The 25,169-nt window shown below is 47.9% G+C and overlaps 1 protein-coding gene and 1 long non-coding RNA gene across 3 annotated transcripts in view; both read right to left on the reverse strand.

Annotated features, from left to right (window-relative positions):
• LOC309857557 overlaps positions 1–19,464 on the reverse strand; it is a 36,145-nt gene extending 16,681 nt beyond the window's left edge. Inside the window, exons 1-4 of the long non-coding RNA XR_014307768.1 lie at positions 19,378–19,464; positions 18,935–19,018; positions 18,706–18,810; positions 517–649 (exon numbers count right to left, since the gene is read on the reverse strand). This is a non-coding gene — a long non-coding RNA (uncharacterized lncRNA). The remainder of the gene's footprint in view (positions 1–516; positions 650–18,705; positions 18,811–18,934; positions 19,019–19,377) is intronic.
• The window catches only part of LOC309857554 (ral guanine nucleotide dissociation stimulator-like), a 265,178-nt gene that overhangs the window by 44,039 nt on the left and 195,970 nt on the right, over positions 1–25,169 (reverse strand). The gene's annotated exons all lie outside the window — the stretch shown is intronic.

Below are 25,169 nucleotides of genomic sequence, written 5' to 3' on the forward strand. Positions count from 1 at the left end.
CTGCCCTTCCTGCTTTGTGCAGCTTCTCTCGGATTCTTAAAACTGTGTGTCTAGGGAAGCAAGGAGGCCGCTATGATCTGCCATGAGACGAGCTCTGCGCGCTCTCTGCTCCCTTCAGTGAGGGATTTGGTGGCTATTCCCAGGGCTCTCCTCACAAACCTATGCACATTCCTTCTGGCTGCAGAGCCCAAGGCTCCACACTCTGACTGACTGAGACCTTGAAGCAAGGGGGACATCATCCACAGAACCAAACACTGGATGTCAGGAGCACAGAGGAGTCACTGGTCTTGTCCAGATGTGGTGTGTGGCCCCCCTTCTCGCACCCAGCACTTCAGATGTGTTGTTTCTCTTGCTTATAACCTCCCACCTGTTCCACCACACCCTCCGCTCTGCCCCTGTTTCCCCAGAATAATCCCCCACCACCAGACATGTACACCCCTGCCAGCGCCAGCCCGCACTTTGAGCTCACACCTCTGACCCTGCTGCACTTCTGGAGAGTCTGCCCAGATCACACACCTCTCTGACATGTTTTCTTGAATCATCTTCGGTTCGTTTTGTGGGTTCGCTGGGTTTGCAGTGCCTGCCCTGGTGTCTTTTGCCAACTCTGCCAGCTCCAGGATCTTTTACATTAGAAGCTCCAGGTCGATAGCTTCCAACATTAAAAAAAAAAAGAAAAGAAAAGGAACATTTGTGTATGTGAGGTCCTCAGAAGTTTAACACTGGTTCCGACTCCCCCACCCTCACCTTGCCCCACACCTCATGAGTCACTCACGGCCACGTGGCAAGATTACTAAGTCTAATTAAGTAATGCAGCTGACAAACCACTTCCAAATACAGTCCGTGGTGCTTTCTCTTGACGTAGGTGTTCCTAAAAATCACTAGACTAAGCAAAATTAAACAGCTCAGGGCCAGGGGAGTCCATGTGATTTCCGCACCATTTTAAATGCCATCAGTGACACGTTCCAAGAAAGAAGATGGGACCCGAATAAAAACAGGGAGGTTAGAACATGTGAAGTGGTTCATAAATAACAGAAAACATGACAGTGAATAGGGCACTTTCCGTTGAGAAGGACCCTGAGGTGTGCTCGTAGAGGAGGCTGGGAAGGGTTGTGGCATGTCTGTGATCCTGAACAGTGGAAAGAGCATTATTTGAAATTGATCAGAAAGAGGGAGCCCCCTTGATGATGGGTGGGTTTATCGCCCTTGGTTTCCCTTGGCACCAAATATCAAAGGTAAGCAATCTTCTGTAACCTTAAATCCTGAGACATGTTTTTCTGCCTTTGAGATTCGGGTCACTTGCGGCTTGTGTTTCTGATAAATAGTGGTTTCATCAAAATGGAAAATTGAATCCAACATTATAGACTTCTTTTACAATTTTCTATCACAATTTCTAATTTTTCTCATCTGCACTCAGTGCTTTGGAAATTGTAGCAATGGTTGCTTGAAACCACAAAATGAGCCGTTCCTGGCACTGGGACGGAGTCACTTCTGCAAAACTCGGCAATTGCCGTTAAGATCTTCGTATATAAATAATGCTTTCCTCGCCGCTGGGACTCTTTGGGGTTTGGAGCCAGCGGGCTTAGACATGTTTGGGATGTTGGATGAATATTTGTTTGCTATAATACCAAAAAGCACGCATGTGCAAAAACATCGCAAAGCACCACCTTTTGAGAGAGTGCACGTGGTGAACCGAGGTAGCTAGTAGCTGAGGTGTGAGCACGTGCGTGTGCATGTGCACGTGTGCACACATGTGCACGTGTTTTGTGTGTTCCTACCTAACTCAGTTCAAGTGGGTGCAGATCACTGTTCATAGGCAAAGGCAGAATGCGCCTAACTTTTCCACTGTTCCCTAATCTATCAATTGCTTTGAAATAAATCCACAAGTGTCATAGCCGAACCCACTGTAAGTGAAAATGACTGTTTCCACAGAACTTTCCTTTCTACTGAACACCATGGTGTGTCACTGCATTGGAGTATTTATTGATTTTGATCTCCTTTATTTCATAAATGCAATACTCCTGATATGGGTTTCATTAACCAGAAAAAAATAGACATTAAAAATCTTTTTAAAAATAGGGGCATCTGGCTGCTTCAGTTGGTAGAGCATGTGATTCTGTTTTTGTTTTTTGGGTTTGGGGTGGTTTTTGGCTTTGTTTGTGTGTTTGGAGAGAGAAGGCAGGGGGAGGAGCAGAGAGAGAGGGAGAGGGAGAATCTTAAGCAGGCTCCATACCCCTCGCGTAGCCCAACAGGGACGGCGCTCTATCTCAGGACCTTGAGGTCCTGATCTGAGCTAAAGTCAAGGGTTGGACACTTCACTGACTGAGCCAGCCAGATGCCCCCTAAAGCATGTGATTCTTAGTCTCAGGGTCATGAGTTCAAGGCCCATGTTAGGCTTAGAGCTTACTTAAAAAAACAAAACAACAACAACAAAAAAAACCCCACAACTTTAAAAAGTGGAGAAGAGCACGAGAAGAGGAGGAGGAGGTGGAAAGGGAGGCGAAACACCAAAGGAGAAGCTGCATCTCCTTCTGGAAGCTGGTACATGTTTGGGGGGGTGGGGGAGGGTGTTCTTATACACCTTTCTTAACATATCTAGGCTTAATTCCAGAGAGTCCCTAGAAGCTTGGAAAATGTTCTTCATATCAATAGGGCCCACATTCAAGATATTAAAGACTGCATCAGTGGTGTCTGGATTACGTTCATTCATATCAGGCTAAGAATTCTTCTAAAGTCATATTTGATTTTAGCCCTCAAGTTACCAACTCAGTAAGTAGAGAGCAGAGACAGAACCTAAGTGGCTCCAGAGAAAAACCAGCCACCCAGGACAGAATCCAGCCCTTAGGAAATGCTGCCTCTTTCCTGCAGAGGACACACAGGGGAATGCTTGGCCCAGAACCACGTGACACCACCCCCCAACCCTAACCCCCCCCCCCCACTGGCCTTCCAGGCTGACAGGCGCACAGATGTGGCCATGCTCAGTGACTCTCTTCTGGGGCTGCTTTCTATCTCAGAGAACAGCACCAGCTGCCGTCAGAGTGGAAGGTGCCGGAGTGGAAGGCTGCCCACCTCTGGATGTCCATTTCCATCAGATGCTTCCCCTCTGCTGTCTCAGATTCCCTCACCAGCCCCCCACTCTGTAAACTGCCTCCGTGTTGTTATGCTAATTACACTGGTTCCACACTCTGCCTGAAGATGGAGGGGAAACCTGCAGCTCAGAGGAGCCCCCCCCCCGCTGGCTCAGTCAGGGGAACCTGCAACCCTTGATCTCAAGGTTGTGGGTTTGAGCCCCGCACTGGGTGTCAAGATTATTTAAAAATAAAATCTTAAATAAGAAAAAAAAGGCAGCTGAGGTGAATTTGTCTCCAGAAGCCCCATGCTGGTCACAACAGCAAGGGACAGGACATGGAGGAGAAAGGGGAGCCCTGGTGTAATGAGATAACCTGACACAGTGTGTGAGGTAGTCACATGGGGGAGAGCCACAGAGAGGGAGAGCAGACAACTACAGAGTGCCTACCGCAGGCCAGGCAGAATGTCCAGCACTGGGAATCGAATAGGGAGCCCGGCAGACCCAATCCCCCTCATAAGAGCCAGCAGCTGGGCTAGGGGGCCCTGGGAAAACGCAGGTGAGCAGGGACAGGGTGGGGCGGGGTGATTCCTGTACCTGGGGGGAGGGGCGCAAAGGGGTCTAAGTCTTCCCCAGCAAGACTTCCCGAGAGCACCCAAGTACTGGAAGGAGGGTGGGTTCGCTCCACCTCTCCATTCCCAGAATTCACAGACTGCCTGCCTCTTGCCAGGTCACAGGAGAGCATCTTGTTGGTCACCACAGAACTTCTGGATGGTGAGACAGCAGAGAGCACAGGATGGGCCAGGAAGAACCCGGAAGAAGCTGGCAGGTAGAAAGTCTCAGGGTGTGGGGCAGATGGGAACTGCTCACCAGTGAAGGATGGCTGACTGTCCAACGTGGCCTAGCCACACATTTCAATATTGTACAGTGGCTTAAGAAAAGCTACTCAGAGATTTTACAACAGGAAAAATGTTATAATAGAGTATTAAATCTTAGGTCAAGAAATAAAATTGTATTATATTCACACACATTTACACATGAACACGTGGTTATCATAAGGCTACTTAGCACTATAAATTATATTTTTCCCTTGACATTGAAGTCATTCATTCATTCATTCATTCATTCGTTATTGAGTATCTATTAGGTACTAGGTTCTAGGAATACGAGAAAACCACCTCAGCCCTCAAGGACCTCCCAGCCTTCTGGAAGAGCTGGGAAAGGTAACAGGTGATTATAATAGTACAGCTGGGACACCACTGACAGGTGTAAGAGAAGGACGTGTTCTTCGATTTCAAATTGCTTGTGTTTATAAAAACACAAGCACTTCCTTTTGCCAAACTCCATTCTCTACTTCACACTTGTGGGTGCTCCTCCCAGGGCTGACATCTGACTGGGCCCCCCCCACCCAGGCTGGGTAGGCCAAAGTTTTGGGCATCTGAAAGCTAAGAGGAAAGCCCAAGTTGGTTCTGCAAACAGCACATGTGGCCGTGAGTCAACATTCTTCTTCCCAAAGTGGCAGTGCTCACCCAACATGCAGTCTGACAGCCAGAGACCCAGTTGGTGAGGTGCTTGCAGGTGCAGAACAATGGGCAGGGGCTCTAAAAGCGAGTCCTGGTAATACTCATTCTCACTCTTCCGTTGCTCTGAACTGAGCTCTCTTGCCCTCGGCCCCCACCAGCCCTTGTCCAGAGAGGTGATGGGCTTGCATATCCACAGACGTGTTTTATATGTTACTCTTCCCTGCAGAGACAGCCTCTGTGCTCTGCCCGAGTTCCATGTGTCAACAGTAGTAACTGCACAAATGTTGCTTTCAAAGGGCTTATTATTCCCAGTAATCATAATAATAGTGACAGTCATTGTGTTTGGAGCCCATCCTATGATGAGGTTCAGAGATAAAGGTTTTATGTTCATTGTCACATTTAATGCTTACCACAACCCTATGAGCCAAGTAGACTATTATCCCAAATTCAACAGACGAGCAAACATAGAAAAATTAATTCACTTGCCCAAAGACATGTAGTTAGTAGGTGGTAGAGCTGGGTTTTGAATCAAGTCTGATTCCATAACTAGTGGGTTTAACCCACCTCCTAGGTCAATGCCAGACTAAGTCCTTTAGGAGCTAAATAGTCACCAAGGACCTTTCTGCTCCTGGCTGTTCCCTTTGCCTACGGTGTCCCCTCCCCATATCTACATAACTCCTTCCAGCATCCTGTCTGGAATGGCGCCTCTTTCTCTGTATTTCCCTATCCTTTCCCCTGCTTTATATATTTCTTTCTTTATTTGGATATTTCTTTTATCAAGCTATAACTGACATATAATATTGTGTCAGTTTCAGGTGTAACACACAATGATTTGATACCTGTATATATTGCAAAATGATCAGCACAGTAAATCCAGTTAACATCTATCATCATAGGTAGTTTATCAATTACTTTTCTTGTGATGAGAAATTTTAAGATCTACTCTCTTAGCAGCTTTCAAATATACAATGTTTTTTTTTAAAATTTATTTATTTGACAGAGAGAGATCACAAATAAGCAGAGAGGCAGGCAGAGAGAGAAAGGAGGAAGCAGGCTCTCTGCAGAGAGCCCGATGTGGGGCTCGATCCCAGGACCCTGGGATCATGACCTGAGCTGAAGGCAGAGGCTTTAACCCACTGAGCCACCCAGGCACCCCACCAAATATATATTGTTTTATTAACTGTAGTCACCAGGCTGAACATTACATCCCCAGGACTTTTGTTATTTTGTAACTAAGGTTTGTACCTTTTGACCACCTTCACACATTTCTGCTTTATTTTTGTTCATAAACTTACCCTTACCTGACATCGGAGGTAAGAGTATCTATCACATATCTATTATTTGTTTATTATCAAGCTCCCCATTAGACTAAGAAGTCCTTGGTGGGGGAGGGGGGACATTTGTTTTGCTTACTGCTAAATCTCTAACACCTAGAAGAGAGTCTGGTCCACAGAAGATACCGCAAAAAAGATTGTTGAATGATTGGACAGATTTCATGCTAATTAAGATTATGCAAAATTGGAGCTCCTGGATGGCTCAGTCATTTGTGTGTCTGCTTTTGGCTCATGTCATGATCTCAGGGTCCTAGGATTGAGCCCCGCATTGGGCTCCCTGCTCAGCAGGGACCCTGATTCTCCCTCCCCCTCTGCAGCTCCCCCTGCTTGTGCTGGCTCTCTCTCTCAAATAAATAAATAAATAAAATCTTTCTTTTTTAAAAGATTATGCAAAGCTGAAATGGTACCAGGTAAAATATTAATAAAGACTCACTTTATTTGCAAAAATTGAAATGTTTCCAAAATGTAAGAATTCATTAAGAGTCACCGGATTTTGAAGCTGGTAGAACAGGAAATGGTAAGCCGTGTTCCTGCTGTTAATCTTGGTTAAAAGAAAAACCTCTCTTTCTGTACGTCTAACACTCTGACACTGAAAGTGTTTTTTTTCCTACACCAAGTAATCTTCCAGTTCCTAGCAGACACTGAATGCGTGTCCTACAATCTAATTTAATTCTGGCACGAACTGCCCAGTTAGCCCAGGCCCCAAGGCCGAGGGCTCAGTCCCACAAGACTTCCTCCCAGCCTTGGCCACCCATCACAAGTGGAGGGTCCCCAGATTGCCACAACTTCTGTCCAACTTGGCTACAGAATCAAAGATTCCAACAGGGCCCCCCTCGGGCCCTCTCAGGTTCAGTAATTTGCTAGACCATCTCACAGAACCCAGGTAAACAGTATACTTGCTATTACTAATTATTATAAAGGATTCAGCTCAGGAGCAGCCAAAGGAAGAGATGCATAGGGCAATATGGCATGAAGAATGGCATGGGAATGGAGTGAAGTTTCCACACCCTCTCCAGGTGCATCACTCTCCAGGTAGCTCCCCAAGTTCACCTTCCTTGATGCTCTCCAGCACCTTCAGTCAGTCTTTGTGAAGACTTCCTTACACAGATCACGTTGTTGGCCACCAGTGATTGAACTCATTCTCCAGCCTCTCTCCCCTTCCCAGAGGTCCAGGGGTGGGGCTAAAAGTTCCAGCCCTTTTTAAAAAATTTTTATTTATTTATTTTTATTTATTTATTTATTTGACAGAGCAATCGTAAGTAGGCAGGCAGAAAGAGGAGGAAGCAGGCTCCCCACTGAGCAGAGAGCCCAATGCGGGGCTCGATCTAAGGACCCTGAGATCAATGACTCGAGCTGAAGGTAGAGGCTTAACCCACTGAGCGACCCAGGCACCCCATGTTCCAGCCCTTTAATCACTGGGTTGGTGATACTCTAGGATACTCTAAGATACTCAAGGATTGGGTAGGTTCCTTCGGCAACCGGCCCCCATACTCCTAGACTCACCGCAGTAACAGAAACTCAGGAGTGGATGCAAAAGGGCCTGGTTATGATTAACAACTATCATTTGGGAAATTCCGAGGGCCCTAGAAACTCTGTGCCAAGAACCTGGGAGGAAAACCAAATACTAATTTGTTATATAACATTAGGAACTCTGTGCCAGGAACAGGGTCAAATATCCAATATGTATATTTTTTATGACATTTGAGCTGGAGACTGGGTTTGGGTTTGGGATCCCCTGAGCCAGGCTGTTCTTGAACCCTGCAAATCCCGTGAGTGATTTTGAGGACTGGTGTGCTTTTATTTTATCATTCGCTAACATTGTAATTGGAAGTATTTTTGGTGCCTATTAAAATGTCATTCAAGTATTCACTAGGTGCAGGTGCTGAAAAATCTGCCTGAAATTCATTAACTTTGGAGCAGAAGTTAAATGTGACAAAACATGTCATGGAGAAGCCCACTATGCTCCGCCAATCTTCTGCCCTGGCAACTGTGGAGAGAGAACATGGCAAAATATTACAAAGCCAATGATGGAGAAGATTTAAAGCAACTCTCAGCCAAATAAATAAATAAAATCTTTAGGGGCACCTGGGTGGCTCAATCAATTAAGCGTCTGACTCAATTTTGTCTCAGGTCATGGTTTCAGGGTCCTGAGATGGAACCCCCGTGACAGGCTCTGTGCTCAAGTGGGGAGCCTGCTTGAGATTCACTCTCTCTCTGTCCCCCTAAAAAAATTTTTTTTAATCTTTAAAAAAATAAATAAAACATTTTTTAAAAGGGGTGTCTGGGTAGCTCAGTGGGTTAAAGCTCTGCCTTCGGCTCAAGTTATAATCCCAGGGTCCTGAGATCAAGCTCTGCATTGGGCTCTCTGCTCAGCAGGGAGCCTGCTTCCCTTCCTTTCTCCCTGCCTGTCTCTCTGCCTACTTGTGATCTCTGTCTGTCAAATAAATAAATAAAATCTTTAAAAATAAATAAATTTTTTTTTTTAAAAAGAAGGCCCTGTCTTCCTGCTTCATATTTATTTCTGCAGCAACAACCTTAAATTATGCGAGTTGAAAGTCACTTCCTGCCTAACCCAAGGCCACCCTTTACTACAAGGTCTCAGTACAAAGTCTTCCCTTGTTTACAGCTCCGGTCCCTAGGGGTGCCTGGAGCCTCACCTCTCCACCATGGGGGGTTATTGCCCCTAATAGAGGTTAGAGCAGAGTGGGTCTGTCCAGCCACAAGGGTGGTTTTCTGGCAGGGAGGCTGCTCGGTCCCGTGTGGGCAGACCCCAAAGGGCCACGACAGTCTTTCAGCTTGCAGTTCTCCTCTCCTTGATGGCAGGAGCTTGCCATCAGCTCCACGGACTAGAGGGGCTTCTCAAGCACAGACCTTAGCATTGGCAAATAAATGACTAACCTATGCAACCAAAACAGACGTCAGGCCCTGACCCAAGAGTAGACCATCTCTTCTTTCTTTGCTCTGAAAGTGCCTTTCAGCAGCGAACGCCAACTTTAGCTACCTCTCTCAAACATGGCACTGTCAGCGAATAAGGAACAGAAACTTCCAGGGCTAACTCGGCCCCCCCACACTCCGCCACCCCACCCCAGGGCCTTGGCACAGCTCTGCCTTGAAGAGACTGGAGTTCTGTTTGCAGCCTGGAGGCAGATCGCCCCACCCACCGGGCCCCCTAGATATCCTGAGGCTGCCCATCCATCCCTCCCGTGTTCAAGGAAGGCCTTGGCCCCTGAGCCCATAACTCCTCCCTTGTAAGTCCCACCCCAGGGCTGTCACATCCAGCAGGCTGGTCCCAGAGCTCTGGCCCTCCCCCATTATCCCTCTCCCCACCGCCCCCCATCTCAGCCACTTCTCTCAATATACCCGCGATCCTGCACCCTCATCATCCCAAACTTTGGACTCTGCTTAGTTGGCAATTTTCCAAAACTTTAAACACTCATTCCAGCAGCAGGCACCACACTTGCTCTTTGACAGCACTCACTAGCCCATCTTTCTGCACTTTTCCTGGTGATCCTTCCTTCCTGGGCGTTCCTGGGCAGCCCAGACTTGAACCAGTGCCACCAACGGCCCCACTCCCTGTCCTCCTTGCAAACCTACCCGGCCAAAGACACGGTGGGGTCTCTGTGCCATGTTCTCTCTCTCTCTCTCTCTCTCTCTCTCTCTCTCTCTCTCTCACACACACACACAGGCTTAAACTATCAGAGAATGTTCCCCAGGCATGAGTTTGGTGTCACTACAAATCTGTGGCCTGTAGCCCCCAGCGACCTCGGTGCTGCTGGCAGTTCTTCTCAGGGTCTCGAGTCCCTTTTCTAATTCTCTCAGAAGTGATTTTACACTCTCTTTAATCTTCCTGTGGGCGCTTTCCTACCAGTACCCACCCCTACTCCTCACCCATGACTCCTTTCCCACACTTCCCCGGATCCCAGTGCCCCCCACTCCTCCTCCGAGTGATAGGCTCCCTGCTGCCGCCCACCTCATGCCCCCACTTGCACCTGGGATCCCTCCTGGCCCATTCTCAAAGGACTGTGGTCCTCTGAGTAACAGCCCCCAAAGATGGCAAGTCCGGATCCCTAGAAATTGTAAATCTGACCTAGCTGGAAGGAGGTCATTTCAGAAGTGACTCCATGAAGGATTCTGAGATGAGGAGACTTTTTTCGGGTACCCGGGGGGGCCTAAATGTCAGCATGTGTTCTTGTAAGATAAAGGCCGGGGGAGAGTTCACAGAGAGACGAGAGGAGGCCATGGGACCCAGGCAGCAGGGTTTGGAGATATGTGACCCCAAGCCAAAGAACACCTGGAGTTTCCAGGAATTACAGAAACAAAAACCCGATTGCCCTCTAGAACCTGCAGAGGGAGCATGGCCTCACCAGCAACACCTTGATTTCAGACTTCTAGCCTAGTGTTCTAGTCAGGACATTGGGACATAGGAGGAAAGGCCGGCGGGACATGTGGCACTGAGGAAGGAGAAAGTTCTGTCCGTACCCAGCATGCACCACGTTCTGCTGGGGCTCAGCCCTGGAACGCAAAGAGGAACAAGAGCCAGGCGCTGCTGACTGGCACCCCCAGCCAGGGGCACAGTGCCTGTGCAGGGCAGCGGACAGGAATGGATCAGACGTGCCTAAAGGAGATCTCTGAGTAGAAAGGCCTTTGACAGGTGTTGGGGCTTTTCAAGACTGCCAGGAACGTGTCACTTTAGGCAAGCAAGGGGCTCTTCTCCATAGCTTCTCTGGAAGGCAGGAAAAAGAACAACAGAATGAAAAAGACCCAAGGAGTCATAGGAAATAGGCTGAGTGGAAATAATGGGGAGATCACAATGGCACTGTGATCTAACCCTCCGTTCTGCTCCTCACGAGTGAGAGGGAGAATTCTCCAGGCTCAGACTGTCTCAACCATGAGAAGATCTGTCTTGATTAGGAATAAGCCCAAGGAGCAAAGGGCCTGACGCTGAAGGGGCCATCACTGGAGGTGGCTTCAGTGTCACCAGAGTCACGAAGGTCCTCAGGCTCTACTTCTGTACTGTTTGGTATGGGCGCTGGGCGCTCCAAGAATTCAACTTCAAACTTGCAAGTGACCAACTTCAATGCTGCCTCAGAGTCATCCCCAACATGTAGTGGACCCGCTCAGCCACACAGATCACAACTCAGGAGAAATCCGACCCAACAAAGGTGGAGTCCATTGGTACCACAGGACGGCGGGCATTTTTGCTGTTCTCCCTAGGGCTCCTTTCAGAATTAAGGAAGGATTTCAGCTTTCTACCAGCTCCATGGATTTACGTCGGTCTGATTAACACTGATATTCACCAATGAACATTCAATATGAATATTTAGCTAGAGGCAGCGACCTTAATGGTGGATCATAAACACGTTGGGGGAAAGGAGCAGATCTCCATACACGGTACGTCAGAAGCCAGTGGACGTTGGAGGCAGGTGCTTCCTACCTCTCTTCAAAGATGGAGTTGCTGCAGCCTCGTCCAAGATTATACCACAGGCTGCCCATCCTGGAAGCAAGCACTCACCCCACCTCTCTATCACTTCACACCCCACCTTGGGTCCCAAGTGGGGTACATGACCTACAGGGGAGAAACTATTTCTATGTCGCCGGGAAAAACATAGAAGGAACGTCATGGAATGTTCTACTTAATGGGCCTGTGAACCTTCACTACCTGTTTTTCTGCACTTTTCTGTTTTATAGGCTTCTGTCAAAACTCTCTCCTGCTGTCACCACCTGCAGCCTTCAGGCCTGGACATGCCTTCTAACATTTCCCCTGCCCTGTTCGTACAGGTCCCTTGCACACTGGTCCCAGCCCATCCCCAACAAAAGTCAAAACAGGTTCTTGTGGTTTTATGTCAGCCTGAGGAGTATAGGTACTTCCCCTATAAATTCAAGACAGAGAATAAGGCCTAAGGCTGACTGTTAACCTGCCAAATAATTTCTAGCTATAGACAAGAGGCATGCAGTCTTACTCTCTTCTCCAAGAACTCCGTCTTGCAAATATGACAGAGTGATAGCAAGGGGACAGGTGGAGAGAGAAAGTGACAGAGTACACAGTGAAAGGGAATCTGGCGCCTTGGGTGGAGGTGAGATTTTGAAATTGTGTCTGTAGGTTCAGAAAGAAAATATATATTTATTCTTTTCCTTCCCAAAGATTGTTTACTGAGCTGACATGCATGCCTGGCCATTGAGACCAATGCACAGGAGGCCTGACTGAAGTAATGCATTTGAGGGACTTTAAGCTCTAGATTGGATTTAAGGTACATGAATCTTTCTTACCCTAGATGGCGGTCCGCACTGCCAACGTGAAGATCATGTGGACATTAAAAGAGCCTCACCTGTGGCTATACGCATCATACTTAGTCCTATGTGCGTCCAAGTTCAGGGTTTGTTCATTCATTCAACAAATACCTCTGAGCACTTATTATGGATTGGGTAGATGAATAAAACACAATCTCTGTCCTTAAGGAGCACATTAGGCTACAATAATGTGAAACACATTCTCTTATGACAGACATAATGTGATGGGGATAAGGATTGAAGAGTGCTCAGGGGCTCCAGCCTGTTGGTCTTGGAGGGCTCCAGGGAGACAGAACCAGTGGGACATCATATATATTATAGGAGTACTGGGTAGAGAGAGATAGGTTGGTTATAAGGCATTGCCTCATGTGATTCTAGAAGCTGAGAAGGACCAAGATCTACAGTGGGCAAGCTGGAGACCCAGGAGAGCTAACGGTGTAATTTCTAGTCTGAGTCTAAGTCCAAGGGCAGAAGAAGACTAATGACCCAACTCAAAGGCAGGCAGAGAGACCAAATTCCCTTTTTCAGCCTGTTTGTCTAGTTAGGCCTTTCGTGGATTAGACGAGGGCCACATTGGGAGGGCCATTTGCTTTATTCAATCCACTGATTCACATGTTAATCTGATCCTGACACTTTTCTAGAAGGCCAACTCCCTCACAGTAATGCCCAGAATGATGCTTAATCTAATGTCCGGGCATCCCGTAGGCCCGTCAAGTTGACAAATAAAATTAACCATCACAGGTAGGCAGAAAGGATAGAGCCTATAAAGCCAACAAAGGGGAAGCTAGAGGAATAGGAGGAAATTAAAAGGAGGTCGTAGGAGGGAAGTCACAGGGAGGGAGCCCTTCAATAAGGAAAGAGTGGCCAACAGGGATGGAATCTTCAAGAAGGCAAGTACAGTAGACACAGAGATGGACGCTGGGTAGGGTGTAAGGTCACTGGTGGAGAGGAGATGGGGATGGGGCAGAATAGAGGTTAGATCAGGTTGTGGAGTAAAAGGAAATGAAGTGGACACAGAGAACCCAAACAAATTTTTCTAGAAGTTTAGTGGTAGGGGATAGAAAGAAGAGGAGGTGGAAGGGAATGGGCTCCAAGAAGAGGGTTTAGTTTTTGGTTCTTTTTCCTGAGAGACTTGCATATATTTCTTTGTGATGGGAAGAACCTGTAAGGGAGGGAAAGGCTGAAGTCAGGGCCAGGCCAGGAGGATAGTCCCTCAGACTGGTAAGCTGTGCCTCTTCCTTTCTCACCAGTCAGAAGGAAGGATGGCAAGAAGCAGAGGGAAAGCCATGGGATTTGGTGGTGGGAGCCCAAGGACACTCCCATCTGACCCACGGCCATTATGTCCTGCCAAGAAGGCTGGGTCTATCCAGGTCCACTTAAAGCAGTTGGAGATCAGGTTAGTGACGTGGCCTCTCTCTGCCTGTTTCCCCATCTAAAATATGGGACAATGATACCAACCTCAGAGGGTTATCGTGAGAATTCATTAAAACCCTGCATTTAAGCATGTTCAGTAAATGTTGGCTACTGTGCCTAGTAATTATTATCATGAATGCTATTATTAGTATAGCTATCTTTAGTTGTAAGAATTAATTATCAAGTCTATTCTCTTGGTCTCTCCGGGTTTCCCTTTTCAGTTTTTAGAGACAAAAAAAAAGGTCGACCAATTGTTCCCTGGTGCCATGCCCTCAGCCTAGAGGATCAGCCCACGCCCACCCCTGTCCAGAGCAACCAGCTCTTCTGCAGGGCTACCCTCTTCTGCCAAGAGCAGTGTGACACATCTCACAACTGCAGTACTTAAAGAAGAGAGGACACTTATTGGTTGGGTGGACAGCTGAGCAGATCTGGAAGGTTTTCACCTGAGAAGGGCGCATATGCATACGATCTGCTGGACACTCGCGCTAAGATGGGAGCTGAGACACAACAGGTTGGCTCCATTCCAGCCCCGTGGGTAAGTCTGGATTCTAGTGTATCCCTGCCTCCGGTCTACTGGGGAGCCTGCCTCTTGGATAAAATGTTTAGGCTCCGCTCACTTCATAGTAACAGGCTGGGACCTTCCGAGTCCCACTCATGTCCTGAATGCCATCCCATCTCAAGGCATCCAGAACAGAGGCACGGCCAATGAGGGCTGAGTCACTTCTCTGTCATGAATACCTTCCCATTTTCAAATATCTTCTTCTAAAAATACAGTCCATAAATGCATCACCACATGGAAACAAGAGATGGGAGCCTGGAAAGTTCAATCTCAGAGCCTGAAACTTCCCCTAAACCAACTACAAAGCCCAAACACATTTTTGACCTTCTAGAAAAGTATCAGTGTGGAACGGAGGCCTGTGTTCTGACCTCACTGACTACAAGAATTTCCTCCTCCTGGCCAGCATATCTTCAAAGAGCCCCTAAGTTTCCAGCATTGATGGGGTTTCCTCATAGGAGGCCTGCGTGCATCTTTTCCGTGTCCCTCTCTGCCTTCGAGGTCCCTCAGGGTGGCTCTCTAAAGTGGCCCACCCCAGCCTCATTTGGGGAGGCTCTCCTGCTGTGTGTTCTGGAAAAGGGAGTGGGCCTGTCTAGGAAAGATTCCTCTCAGTTAGCATGATTTCTGAGTCACATCCTGAGAGGGCTGACAGGGAACCAAATTTCTCCATTGCAGATTGTTTCTGAGGAACTCCATTCTAGAGTGAGTGACCACACCTCTCAGCTGGCCCAGGACGGTCTGGGTTTCTGGTGGTTGTTCAGTGCGCATATTAACAGCACTCCTTGCCATTCTCAAGTGTTCTAGTTTGGCAAAAACTTTACATGGTTATCCTCGGTCTAGCTGATGGCTGTGACACTTTTGAGCTTCTAGAGCCCCGTGGCATTGGCAGTTCATTTATTCTTGAGTTTTCCCCTGGGCTGAAACCTAATGAAGATCTTGTCACTTTGAGGAGAAAGAATAAGGGACATTTGGAGGCATAAACCTCTTTTCATACCACCCTCACACTGGAGAGATCTCAGCCGCTTTCGGATGGCATCTCCCAGTCACAAGTCTTTCTAGTTCATAGGACCAGAGGACTATTCCAGAGCAAGAAATGTCCATATCAGAGGCTTCTAGCTTTTGAGGAGAGAGAGGGGTCTGAGTGATTAAGAAGCCTTAGTATCTTGATCTCCCCTGCTAACTGGCTGAGGCCTTCCTGGTCAACTCAGGCCCCCAGAGAGCAGCTTGGGCCTTTCAAGGATGGGAGATTTTGTCAAGTGTCCCTTGACAGGGACCAGGAACCTCAAAGAGAAGAGTCTGAATGGGCCCCAGTGTCTGCACACAGTAGGCACTTCATAAGTATCTGTTGACTAGAGTGAGAAGGTGGTTCTTGTCCATGTTTGTGTGTGTGTGTGTGTGTCTGTGTGCGTGTGTGCACACACTATTGAGTGAGTGAGTGTGTGGGGGGACTGGGCTTGTTGTCAGGGAGGTGCCCCCCCCATCCTTGGGAGGGAACTCTAGGAAATGACCCATAAGACGACATGACCTTGAGACGGAGAGTGACAAAGAGCAACCGAGGTTTCAATCTACGACTGACAAACCGGCTCGTCATAATTTCCCGGAATGAAAACATAGGGAGCACATTAAGAAAGCTTTCCCAGTTTGTGGTACTCAGTAGCTGTCACTCCAAGGACAGAAGGCGTCCTGGGCCCAAGTCCTAGACAAAGCCACAGAGGACATCCAGGAAATGTGAAGGAAAAACCACACACACCAGCAAGACACTGATGACTTCAAGCAGCAGGATGTTCCTCTGGAGCAAGAAGTCCATGCACTGGAGACGGTGAGGTGCAGTGCTCAACTTGGCCAACCAAACCCTCCTCAGACAACCGCTTCTACCCCAACTCCAAGGGAAGTGCCATCTCTGTCTTTGCCCAAGGCTCTGACTCTGGTTTGGGGGCAGGCACGGAGCCCCAGAGCAGGGAGGAGCTGCAGATGGAGACAGCTAAGCTCCAGCTAAGGACCATCTCCTCCATGGTCCCAGCCACCTGTCAGCTCCTCCCTAGAATGCTCCCATCATTTAAGAGACTTTTTTCCCCTCTTTTTTCTCAAACTTGATCTTCACATGGAAGCTCTTGGACAACAGCTCTCATTCTCCTTCCCCATCTCAACAATTTTTTTTTTCTGACGTTTCCCTGCAAGGATTCCCTGTCCTCACCAGGAATTTTTAAACCAAGACACCCCAACTTGGCAGCTTTTGTTTTGGAGGACAGACGGCCGGCCCTCCGACCGGCCACCAGCTCCTCCACTGCCGCCCCCCTCCTAACCCCCGGCACATGCCCCAAGGACTCCTGCCCCTAACAGGCCTTTCCTCCAGGGGCCTCCTCACCTCCGTTTGATAGACTTGGTGAATCTGTGGACTGCTCTACTTTAAGAAGATGACTGGTTTGGAGTCATCAGAATTAATCCCCCTATTTTTTGAGGATCTATTTTTCTTCTAAAAAGCTATTTACCTTCCTATTGAAAGGCCAGACCCTTGAAGAAGTCTGTGGTATAAAAACAAGTGGGGACAGAGTTGCAGCACTGTCATCGGCCTGTTTCACTCCTGCTTCTCTCAGCCAGCCTCGGGGCAGTGCATGACACTCGTGTGGTATGTGTGGGGGACAGCAGGCAGCAGTGTGGTATGTGTGGGGGACAGCAGGCAGCAGTGAAATGGTAGCTGCTAAGGGAGGGTAAAGGGTGGGACAAGGAGGGAGGATCAGGACAGGGAAAGGTTTTGGATTGGGGGCCAGTGACAATGTTTTGATATACTTTCCTGCTACTGAAACCTGTATCTGAGTGAATTGTCTCTATTTCTGATGATGTCGGTATTGCAAAGTGGCAAATTCATAAAGCAAAGATCAGATTTTCCTTTCTTTACTTGTGCATTTCTAAGAAACAGAGCCAACCGATTTTGTATGTAAATACTAAGAGCAATTGACCGGATACTAAACCCGTCCCCCAGAGCAGACCCTCCCCACCCTCACCCCACTCCCCTTCCACCTGTCCTGGAACCCGCTCCCAGTGTGTGACCAGTCCTGAGGCTGGCTTCCGTCAGCAGATCCCAGTGAAGGGGTTTGTGTGTTTAGGCCATATTTCTTTGTCTTTTTCCTACTCCATTCCTGGCATTTGCTGATTTCCAGCATGTACTGTGTAGTCTCAGTCCATGTTTGATTCCCTCACGTGGAAGTAAAAGGTACGTTGTACATACTGCCCAAGAATTGTCTTGCAAGTTAAGTCTTTCCCCTTTACTATAAGACTATAAATAAAAACTTATTTTATCCTTTAAAAAAATTTTGTTGATTGGATAAGTACGTCCACGAAGAAGAGAATGACAAATTCAGAAATATCTGGAGTTCTATTGTGGGCTGGCAGGAAGTACATCCTCGCACACACCTGAGAGCACTCAGGCTCTCCCACTGGCCACAAACCCCCCGGAGCTGCAGGGTGGACAGATGAAGAGGTCATGTATGCACACAGCTGAGTTTCCATGTTCTGATCCCCGGTCTAGCAGGCGTTCTGATGGGAAGGCTGTCCTCAAGGCTGTACTCCTCCTCCGTTGCTTCATTCCAGTCCCCCCAAGGCAGTGAACTGAGGATCCCTCAACTTCCTTGAGCACAGAGGGGCTGGGTGGTTCACTGGGGAGTAAGCCTTATTTTTCCCTCTCCAGCCCTCTTTGGTCTACTTGTATCAACGTCACTTTGCCTTGGGCTCCCTTTCTCCCAAGATCCTGGAGGCAACAAGGTTAGAAGTCCAAAATAGACTTTAACGCAAAAAGCATCAGGAGAGACAACTAAGGTCATTTCCTAGTGAAAAAATAACATTTGGACAATTTCCCATCTGGGGCTGTGGTTCAGTGTCATTGGCAAAGCATAATGCTCTTAGAAACATTCTTAAACCTCCAAACTGTTTTGAATATGATCAATTCACCAAGAAGGTAGAACAATTTTATGAATCTAATAACATAGCTTCAAATCTAAAAGTAAAAGAACCCCAACAAAACACACATGGTAAACAGACAAATCCACAAACATAGTGGGAGGTTTGACATATTTCTCTCAGGAATTAACAGAGAAGAAACAGCAAGGACAGAGACTTGGACAACCCAGGTCATCTTTCTGGAAAACAGTTGGGCACTATCATTATGGATATGTGAACCCAGAACTTCTGATTCTATGTGCACACTGCAGAGAAACCTGGGGACATGTGCACCATGACTCCCACATGAGTCCTCCCCCTACCCCAGGTGGCCTAGGGCACAGTAGCAGACTCCAGGTCAGGTTGGGAAGGCTTCAGGCTCTGGCTTCTCCCCAGTGTGCAGGCCTTTCCTGGGATGCCTACTTGAAAGATTCTGGTGTGGGCTTGGAGGGAATGTCCACTTAGCACGTTTTGACTCTGGGCCTTAGGCCTGCCTCCAGCCCAGGAAGGAGGCACACTCCACAGGGGCCAACACTAGGTTACAAGGGTCTACATTGGGCTTTGTCGTCATCAAAAGCACATGTTTGCCTTTACCTCTCTTTGTTGGGCACCTCAAAAGGAGGAAGGGCTGTGTTGAGGCAGAATTCAAGCCTGAAGATCAACCCCTTCTTTCATCTGTTCCCAAAGGCTGGTCAGTACCTAGGGGTAGAGGCAAAAATGGTGAAAGATTAATGCCAGACCAGACATTTAGGGTAAAATTTCAGAACCAGGCTCCTTCCATTACCCAGCCAGAAAGATCCGATCCTCAAAAGTGGCCCCGTACCTGGACATTTCCAGTCCATTCTGGGGGCCCAGCCAGGTCCTGAGGCTGCCAGGAACCTCTTTCTCTCCATTCCGATTCTGATACCTATATATAAAATAGATTCCCATAAACAGACATTTTTCAAAAGCTTGAAAACCACGGAGAGTCTACCTAAAGCCTGAGAAATGTAAGCCTTGAGCTTATTTTCCCTCTGACATGGGAACCCTGCCCAGTAGCATTCCCTAACAGTGACTGCCAAAAATGGGCAAGATTAGCCCCCTTGGGCAGCAGGCCATCTCCCTGATACTCTGCAGGCCCCACCGCAGGCACCCAGACCCCTCCCTCTCCCCTCCAGTCAAGTCTGTTGCAAAGACAAACAAAAGCAGGCTTCTGGGGCTTCCTGAGTCAGTCCTCCCCACTGGAGGGAGAAGAAAACCGGAAGAGCAGAAGACAATAGGAAATACCTCCTAAGTCAGGCCAACTGCTTCTAATGGTGAAGGAAGCCAAGTTCTGCCTGGTTGTCTCCCAGCCGTAAACAAAGCCATCTCTGCTAATCCTCTGGAAGCTCTGCCTCCCTGCAGAGGACTCTGGGAGGCCTGTGGGGTCACTTCCCGGTTCCTTCCCGACAGCCTCTTACCTGCCCCTCTCCGGGGCCCTTCTCTCTCCAGCCCTGTCTCTCCTGCCCTTTCCCTTCAAGCCACTGGAAAGGGCTCAGACTCCCCGGCGCTCCTTGCAGTGGCTTCTGGCCCCTGGTTCCTCCGAGGCTTCTCCCCTGGCCTCACTGGGCCTCCAGAGCACCTTCCAGTCCCACTGAGCCTGGTACACTGCCCCAGCATGGCTTTCTGGGAGCCGGTCTCCACGGGCCCCGCTCACATCATGGACTCTTCCTGTCTGCCTCATTTGCAGCTTTTAGCATCCACTCTTGCCCCTCATTGCCAGTTCTCTTCACAGAGCAGCAGGTGTACCTTTTAAATAGAACAATCACACCTGGCGTGTCCCTTTCTCAGAAGACCCCAGTGGCTGCTTCTCATCTTCAGAGTCAGATCCAAAGTCTTCCCCAGGGTCCCCACGCCCTGGATGGGCCTAGGGCTCCCCTCACCCCTGGGCTCTCAGCTTCCAACCTGCTCCTCCAGGCAGACTGGCCTTCTTGCTGTTCCTTAAATACAAGCTCAGGCCCAGCTTGGGGTCTCAGCCTCATTGGCCCCTCTGTCCCCGGAGTCTTCCCTAGATTTCCACATGGCTCCCCTCTGCCCACGGAGTTGCATCTCCACTCTGGTTCCTCATTGGCAAGGCTTGTTTTGTGACTGCCTGTCTACCCCATTGTGAATCAGTTTACACTGAGTTCACAAATGTGCATCGCGGCATACTTTACCTATAGCCTATAAGTCGCCGTTGGCCACCATCTCCTTCACCAGAATGTTCATTTGTGGGCGGGGACTTTGTTGGCCTTATTCATTTCTGCAGTTCCAGAACCTAGAATTCTGATACACAGTAGGCACTCAATATATATGTTAAATGATAAATCAAGGATGAAAATATATACTTAAAACATACATTTCTGCAGTGCCTGGATGGCTCAGTGGATTAAAGCCTCTGCCTTCAGCATGGGTTATGATCTCAGGGTCCTGGGATCGAGCCCCGCATCAGGCTCTCTGCTCAGCGGGGAGCCTGCTTCCCCCTCCCTCTCTCTGCCTGCCTCTCTGTCTGTGATCTTTCTGTCAAATAAATAAATAAAATCTTAAAAAAACCCAAACATATATTTCTTTAAAGAAAACTTTACGTCCACGTAGGGCTTGAACTCAATGCCAAGATCAAGAATCACATGTTCTACCAACTATGCCAGCCAGGCACCGCTATTTGCCAACATTTTGACATAGGAACAAAGCCTTTTCTTTGAGCCTGGTGCCCTCACTTGGGATCCTTGCTGTCTCTTTTTTTGCATAAATCACACCTATAAAGTGTTATCCACTGTTTTAAATTTCAACTTCTTAAGAGGTGGCATGAAATTTTAGAGTCCTGAAAAAGACTTCCAGGACAGAATTCTTCCATATTCTTCTTATTTTCCCCCAACCTCCCCACACTTAAAGGAAATCTTTAAATCGATTTTCCTTTATTGAGTCTTTCCAAATAATTTCACTTAGTTCTCAAAGAAATAGCCCTTTCTTTTCATACTCATTGTATCGGTTTACATAATATTAAGTTGGTTGACATAGTAGGTAACTAAATCACTTAATTACCATAACATGTACTATGGGCATAAACTACTTTAGGAGCAGACACCACACAACTCAAAGGGGTGTGAGCGAGCTGGAGGGCTGCCACGTTCACTGGGCCTGGCACGTCGACTCAGAGGAGGGTGGAAAATAAAACCTGTTCTGCTGTATAAAAATCCTGGCACAAGCACATGGCCACTCTGATAAAAAGTAGTGTGGACCCCACCCAAGAGAATGGGCAAAGCAAAATTAGGTCATCTCAGTGCAACAGGGATCCAAACAGAACCAGACAAGAAATTTCCTTCTGCTTCTCCTGGCCAAGGAAATACCCAACGTGCAAAGGAACTGGATAGGTGTAATTATCTCGTATCATCAGTTAATAAACAGAACATAGTTCTCACTCTCTGGGAAGAAGGACAGAACAGTGATTCTCAATCCTGAATAAATTATTCCCTCCAGGTATGTGGACTTCTGAACCCAGAATGACCCTAACATTAGACTCTTGCTTTCTTCACCTGGTAACATTTTATACCAAACCCAGATGTCTCAACTACCCTATTGTTGTGCCCATCCATCTCCCCTGTGCTGATGCAGATGTTGGCCTTGGCTATGGACCTCCTCCCCAAGCACACTCACCATCCCATCATTCACTGAGATCCTCTCCCTACTGGCGAGAAACTGTGGGATCAGTAATGGGCTCTAAAAGCAACATCCCATGTTTATGATCCCGCAGGCGTTTCAGCTACAGCTTTCAAATCCTCCTGTGGAATGTGAAGGATGAAGGTCAAAGCCAAAATCCTTTCCTCTGGGGCACTCCCACGCATGTGTATGACGCTTGCTTTCATCAGACCATAGCTGAGGTTCACACCCTGCCCTCTCTGGTGCATTGGCAAGTCAGTTTGTTAGATGAAGATGTGAGCCAGTTCGGCTGCTCTGACTGACATTACAGGGCCCACTTCGGGATGACCTGAGAATGGTGGCAGGCAGGGGAACCTCTGAAGCCCACGGAAAGGGTTGTTCCAGTAGTAAAACCTGGACCTATCCCGTAAGCCCCATTCACAGGTGAGAAGGGGCTGCTACATGGGAAGATAGAGCCTCCAGCCTGCCTGGAGGGCACAAGCCCTTACTGGGACCTCAACACCAGATGCCAGGCAACATCTAATCTGTGTAACCACTTCCTGGGCTCCGAGTCATTTCTCCATCATTTGGCTTCCTTTGAAGTTTGCTTAAAGGGAGAACATGCTCTTCAGTCCAATGCACGTACTTGGTCTGTTTGGTAGGTATATTTTCAATGATAAATTAGGAGCCTCTCCGTTTCCTTTTCAGCATGTGTCTGAGTCCCATCACCTTGAAGGTCTGATAGGGTTTCTGAACTTGCGAGGCTGAAGGCCAGACCCCCGATAAACATCTCTGTGAGGCTTCCCCATGTGTGGTCCACCAAACTCAGCGATGAAGATGTGGGCAAGGTTCTCCGACTGGCACTGCGAGGCATCCCAACACCCAGCCTCAGCTCAAATCAATTAGAAGCAGAATCTTTGAGGGCAGGACCAGGACAGTAGCCTTTCTTAGAAGACCCCCAGGAGATTCTGAGCTGCTGGAGCTGAGAACCACTGGCTATGTGTCTCTCTCTTTCCATGATTAAGAAAGAGCCCTCAGGTTCTGGAACCAATTCTGTCTTTTGATCTGTATTCTACTAAGCACTTGTAGACTTACTAGTTACCATAGACTGAGGCCTTAATGTATGCCAGATACTCTGTCATGTACGTCCATATACAGTATCGGAAACCTATAAATAATCCTGTAAGGTAGATAATTGTTATTCTCATTTTTTATTTTATTTTTTTAGCTAAGAAGACAGATTCTGAAAGGTGAAGTTGAACAAAATTCACACAGATGGGTCAGTAAAGAAGCCAGTATCTCCATCTAGGTTTAATCTGATTCCGAAGTTCAAGCTTTCCCCATTAGGCCATGCTGTCTCTCAGCCTTCAATGACTATAAGAACTATGGGTCGAATGTTTGGATTTGAAGTGCTTTTTTCCCCAAATTCCATCCATAGAGAATCTGTGCCTGGGAATACTATTCTTCCAAAGGCTATTGACATGAAAATAACTGTCTGTTCAAGAGGCTCAACACATTTGCTAGCGTAATCTAATTTTGGAGAACAAGAAGCTAGAGGATGATTTTGAGATAAATTACATTTGTGTTTTCAATCAAAAGGTCAATGTTATTGATTATGTAACAACCCATCCTCTTTGCTTATTTTAATCCTTGAGGAAATAGTAACCTTACACATTAAACTCCCTCTGGCCCTGATTTTGGGGACTTATTGCAAGGCCTGGATCTGACCACGTCAGGCACGGGACAATGGAATTACGTCATAAGCTATCGAAACAGAGAGCCTTTCTAATTGCAGAAGCAACTCCCCAGGGATAAAGAATCCATAGAATTACCCTAGAAGAACTTGTGGGGAGAGGCCCCCCTTCACTCTCCACACCCCCGGACTGACAGCCCTGTTTGGGGTCACCCCAAGGTTGGCCACACCAGCTCTGGGTCCTATAACAACTGTGACAAGACCAAAGATCCGAGTTGAGTTATGCAATCACCAGCTCATGTAGAACTTTGAAAAAAATCACACGTAGCTTATGAAGGTAACATCCCCTTGTAAACTGGACAAGGAAGTTCCACAGGCAGGGTCAAGGAGGAGCACGATGTTGGCGATATTAGCCCACTCTTGGGGTACTCCCAGCCTGAACCCTGAAATACTATTCTATTGAAACAACTGATAAGTATAATGGTTAGCACAGTGCCTGGAGCTTCATGGGAGGTTCACAAGAATTTGCTGAGTAAATGAGGGAGTTGGGGACAGAGACGACATCTCCCCGGGATTTTTTGTATTAATGGAATTATTGCGTTGTATAAATCTCACAAGGATTCCCAAGTGAGGAAACTGAGCTGCAGGGAGCACAGAGCTAATACATGGGAAGCAATTTCCAAATCAGTTCTGCCTACCTTTGGGCCTCATACTCTTCTCTGTATCACCTACAAGAGTATCACGAGAGACAACATGCCGTCTGTCTAGCATGATGGGTTCCAGCTTTCACCCAGCCATCCTCCCCATACAAGGTCTCTGATTTGGCCTCAAAAGAGAAACCCAGGCAGAGGCAGCAGCATGCTCAAAGGCCCCAAGGAGGAAAAGCTCAGGACCTGGTGGGGAGCGGGATGGTCCACCGCGCCACGGACCGACTCCAAACCTGCTACTTCTGGGTCCAGATCTCGGCTTTGCCACTTCGTTCGTGGTGTGACTCTGCCAGCGAGAGCATTAACTGTCCACACCTTCATTTCCTCACCTGTACAACGAGAAGCCATCTGCCTCCCTTCAGGCTTGGCACACGATCTTCCCTGTCACTGATGAACAAGCTGGAGCTTCCCAGAAGAGAAAACCATCCCGTGGCAGGAAGGTAGGATGAGACGTTGCAAGTGGAGGGTGAGGCCCGATGCTCCACAAATACTGGCTCTTATTTTTAGCATTGGGGGGCCCATCAAGCAGTCTGATTTGACTGCAGGTAGGGTACAGGCAGAAGCATCTCTCTGTTCAGAGCACTTGGCACTGCTTGGTATCTATTAGACATCCATTAGAACACAGCCCCTTAACCTTGTGGACCCTTCCAGGTAAAACAGAGGACGTAATAGGTAAGGATTACAGGAGATGAAACAGCCGAAAGCGTGCTGTACAAGGCCTGACATGTGTAAATGTTGTACGAATCTGGCTTCTTCCAGAGGCAACTCCAGGCCTGCTGGTCTTTTCCGAAGCAAGGCAGTACAAGCTTAGTATTTTTCAAACTGAGGTCCAGGGAACACAGGCATTCCGTGGGATGCTAATAGTGTTCTAGGACAACCTACTAGAAACTCAAACCCTAAGCACTGCTGTGTAGTTGTCTATGCTGGTTTTCAGGAAGGCGCCGCTGAGACAGGAGCACAGAGATTCAATCAGTACAGCCCCGGGATCAGGAGCAGAGAGGCAGATGGACGAAACCAAAGAGAGG

This window comes from Mustela nivalis, assembly GCF_964662115.1.
Source record: "Mustela nivalis genome assembly, contig: HAP1_SCAFFOLD_888, whole genome shotgun sequence".
In the NCBI taxonomy this organism is placed as follows: domain Eukaryota; kingdom Metazoa; phylum Chordata; class Mammalia; order Carnivora; family Mustelidae; genus Mustela; species Mustela nivalis.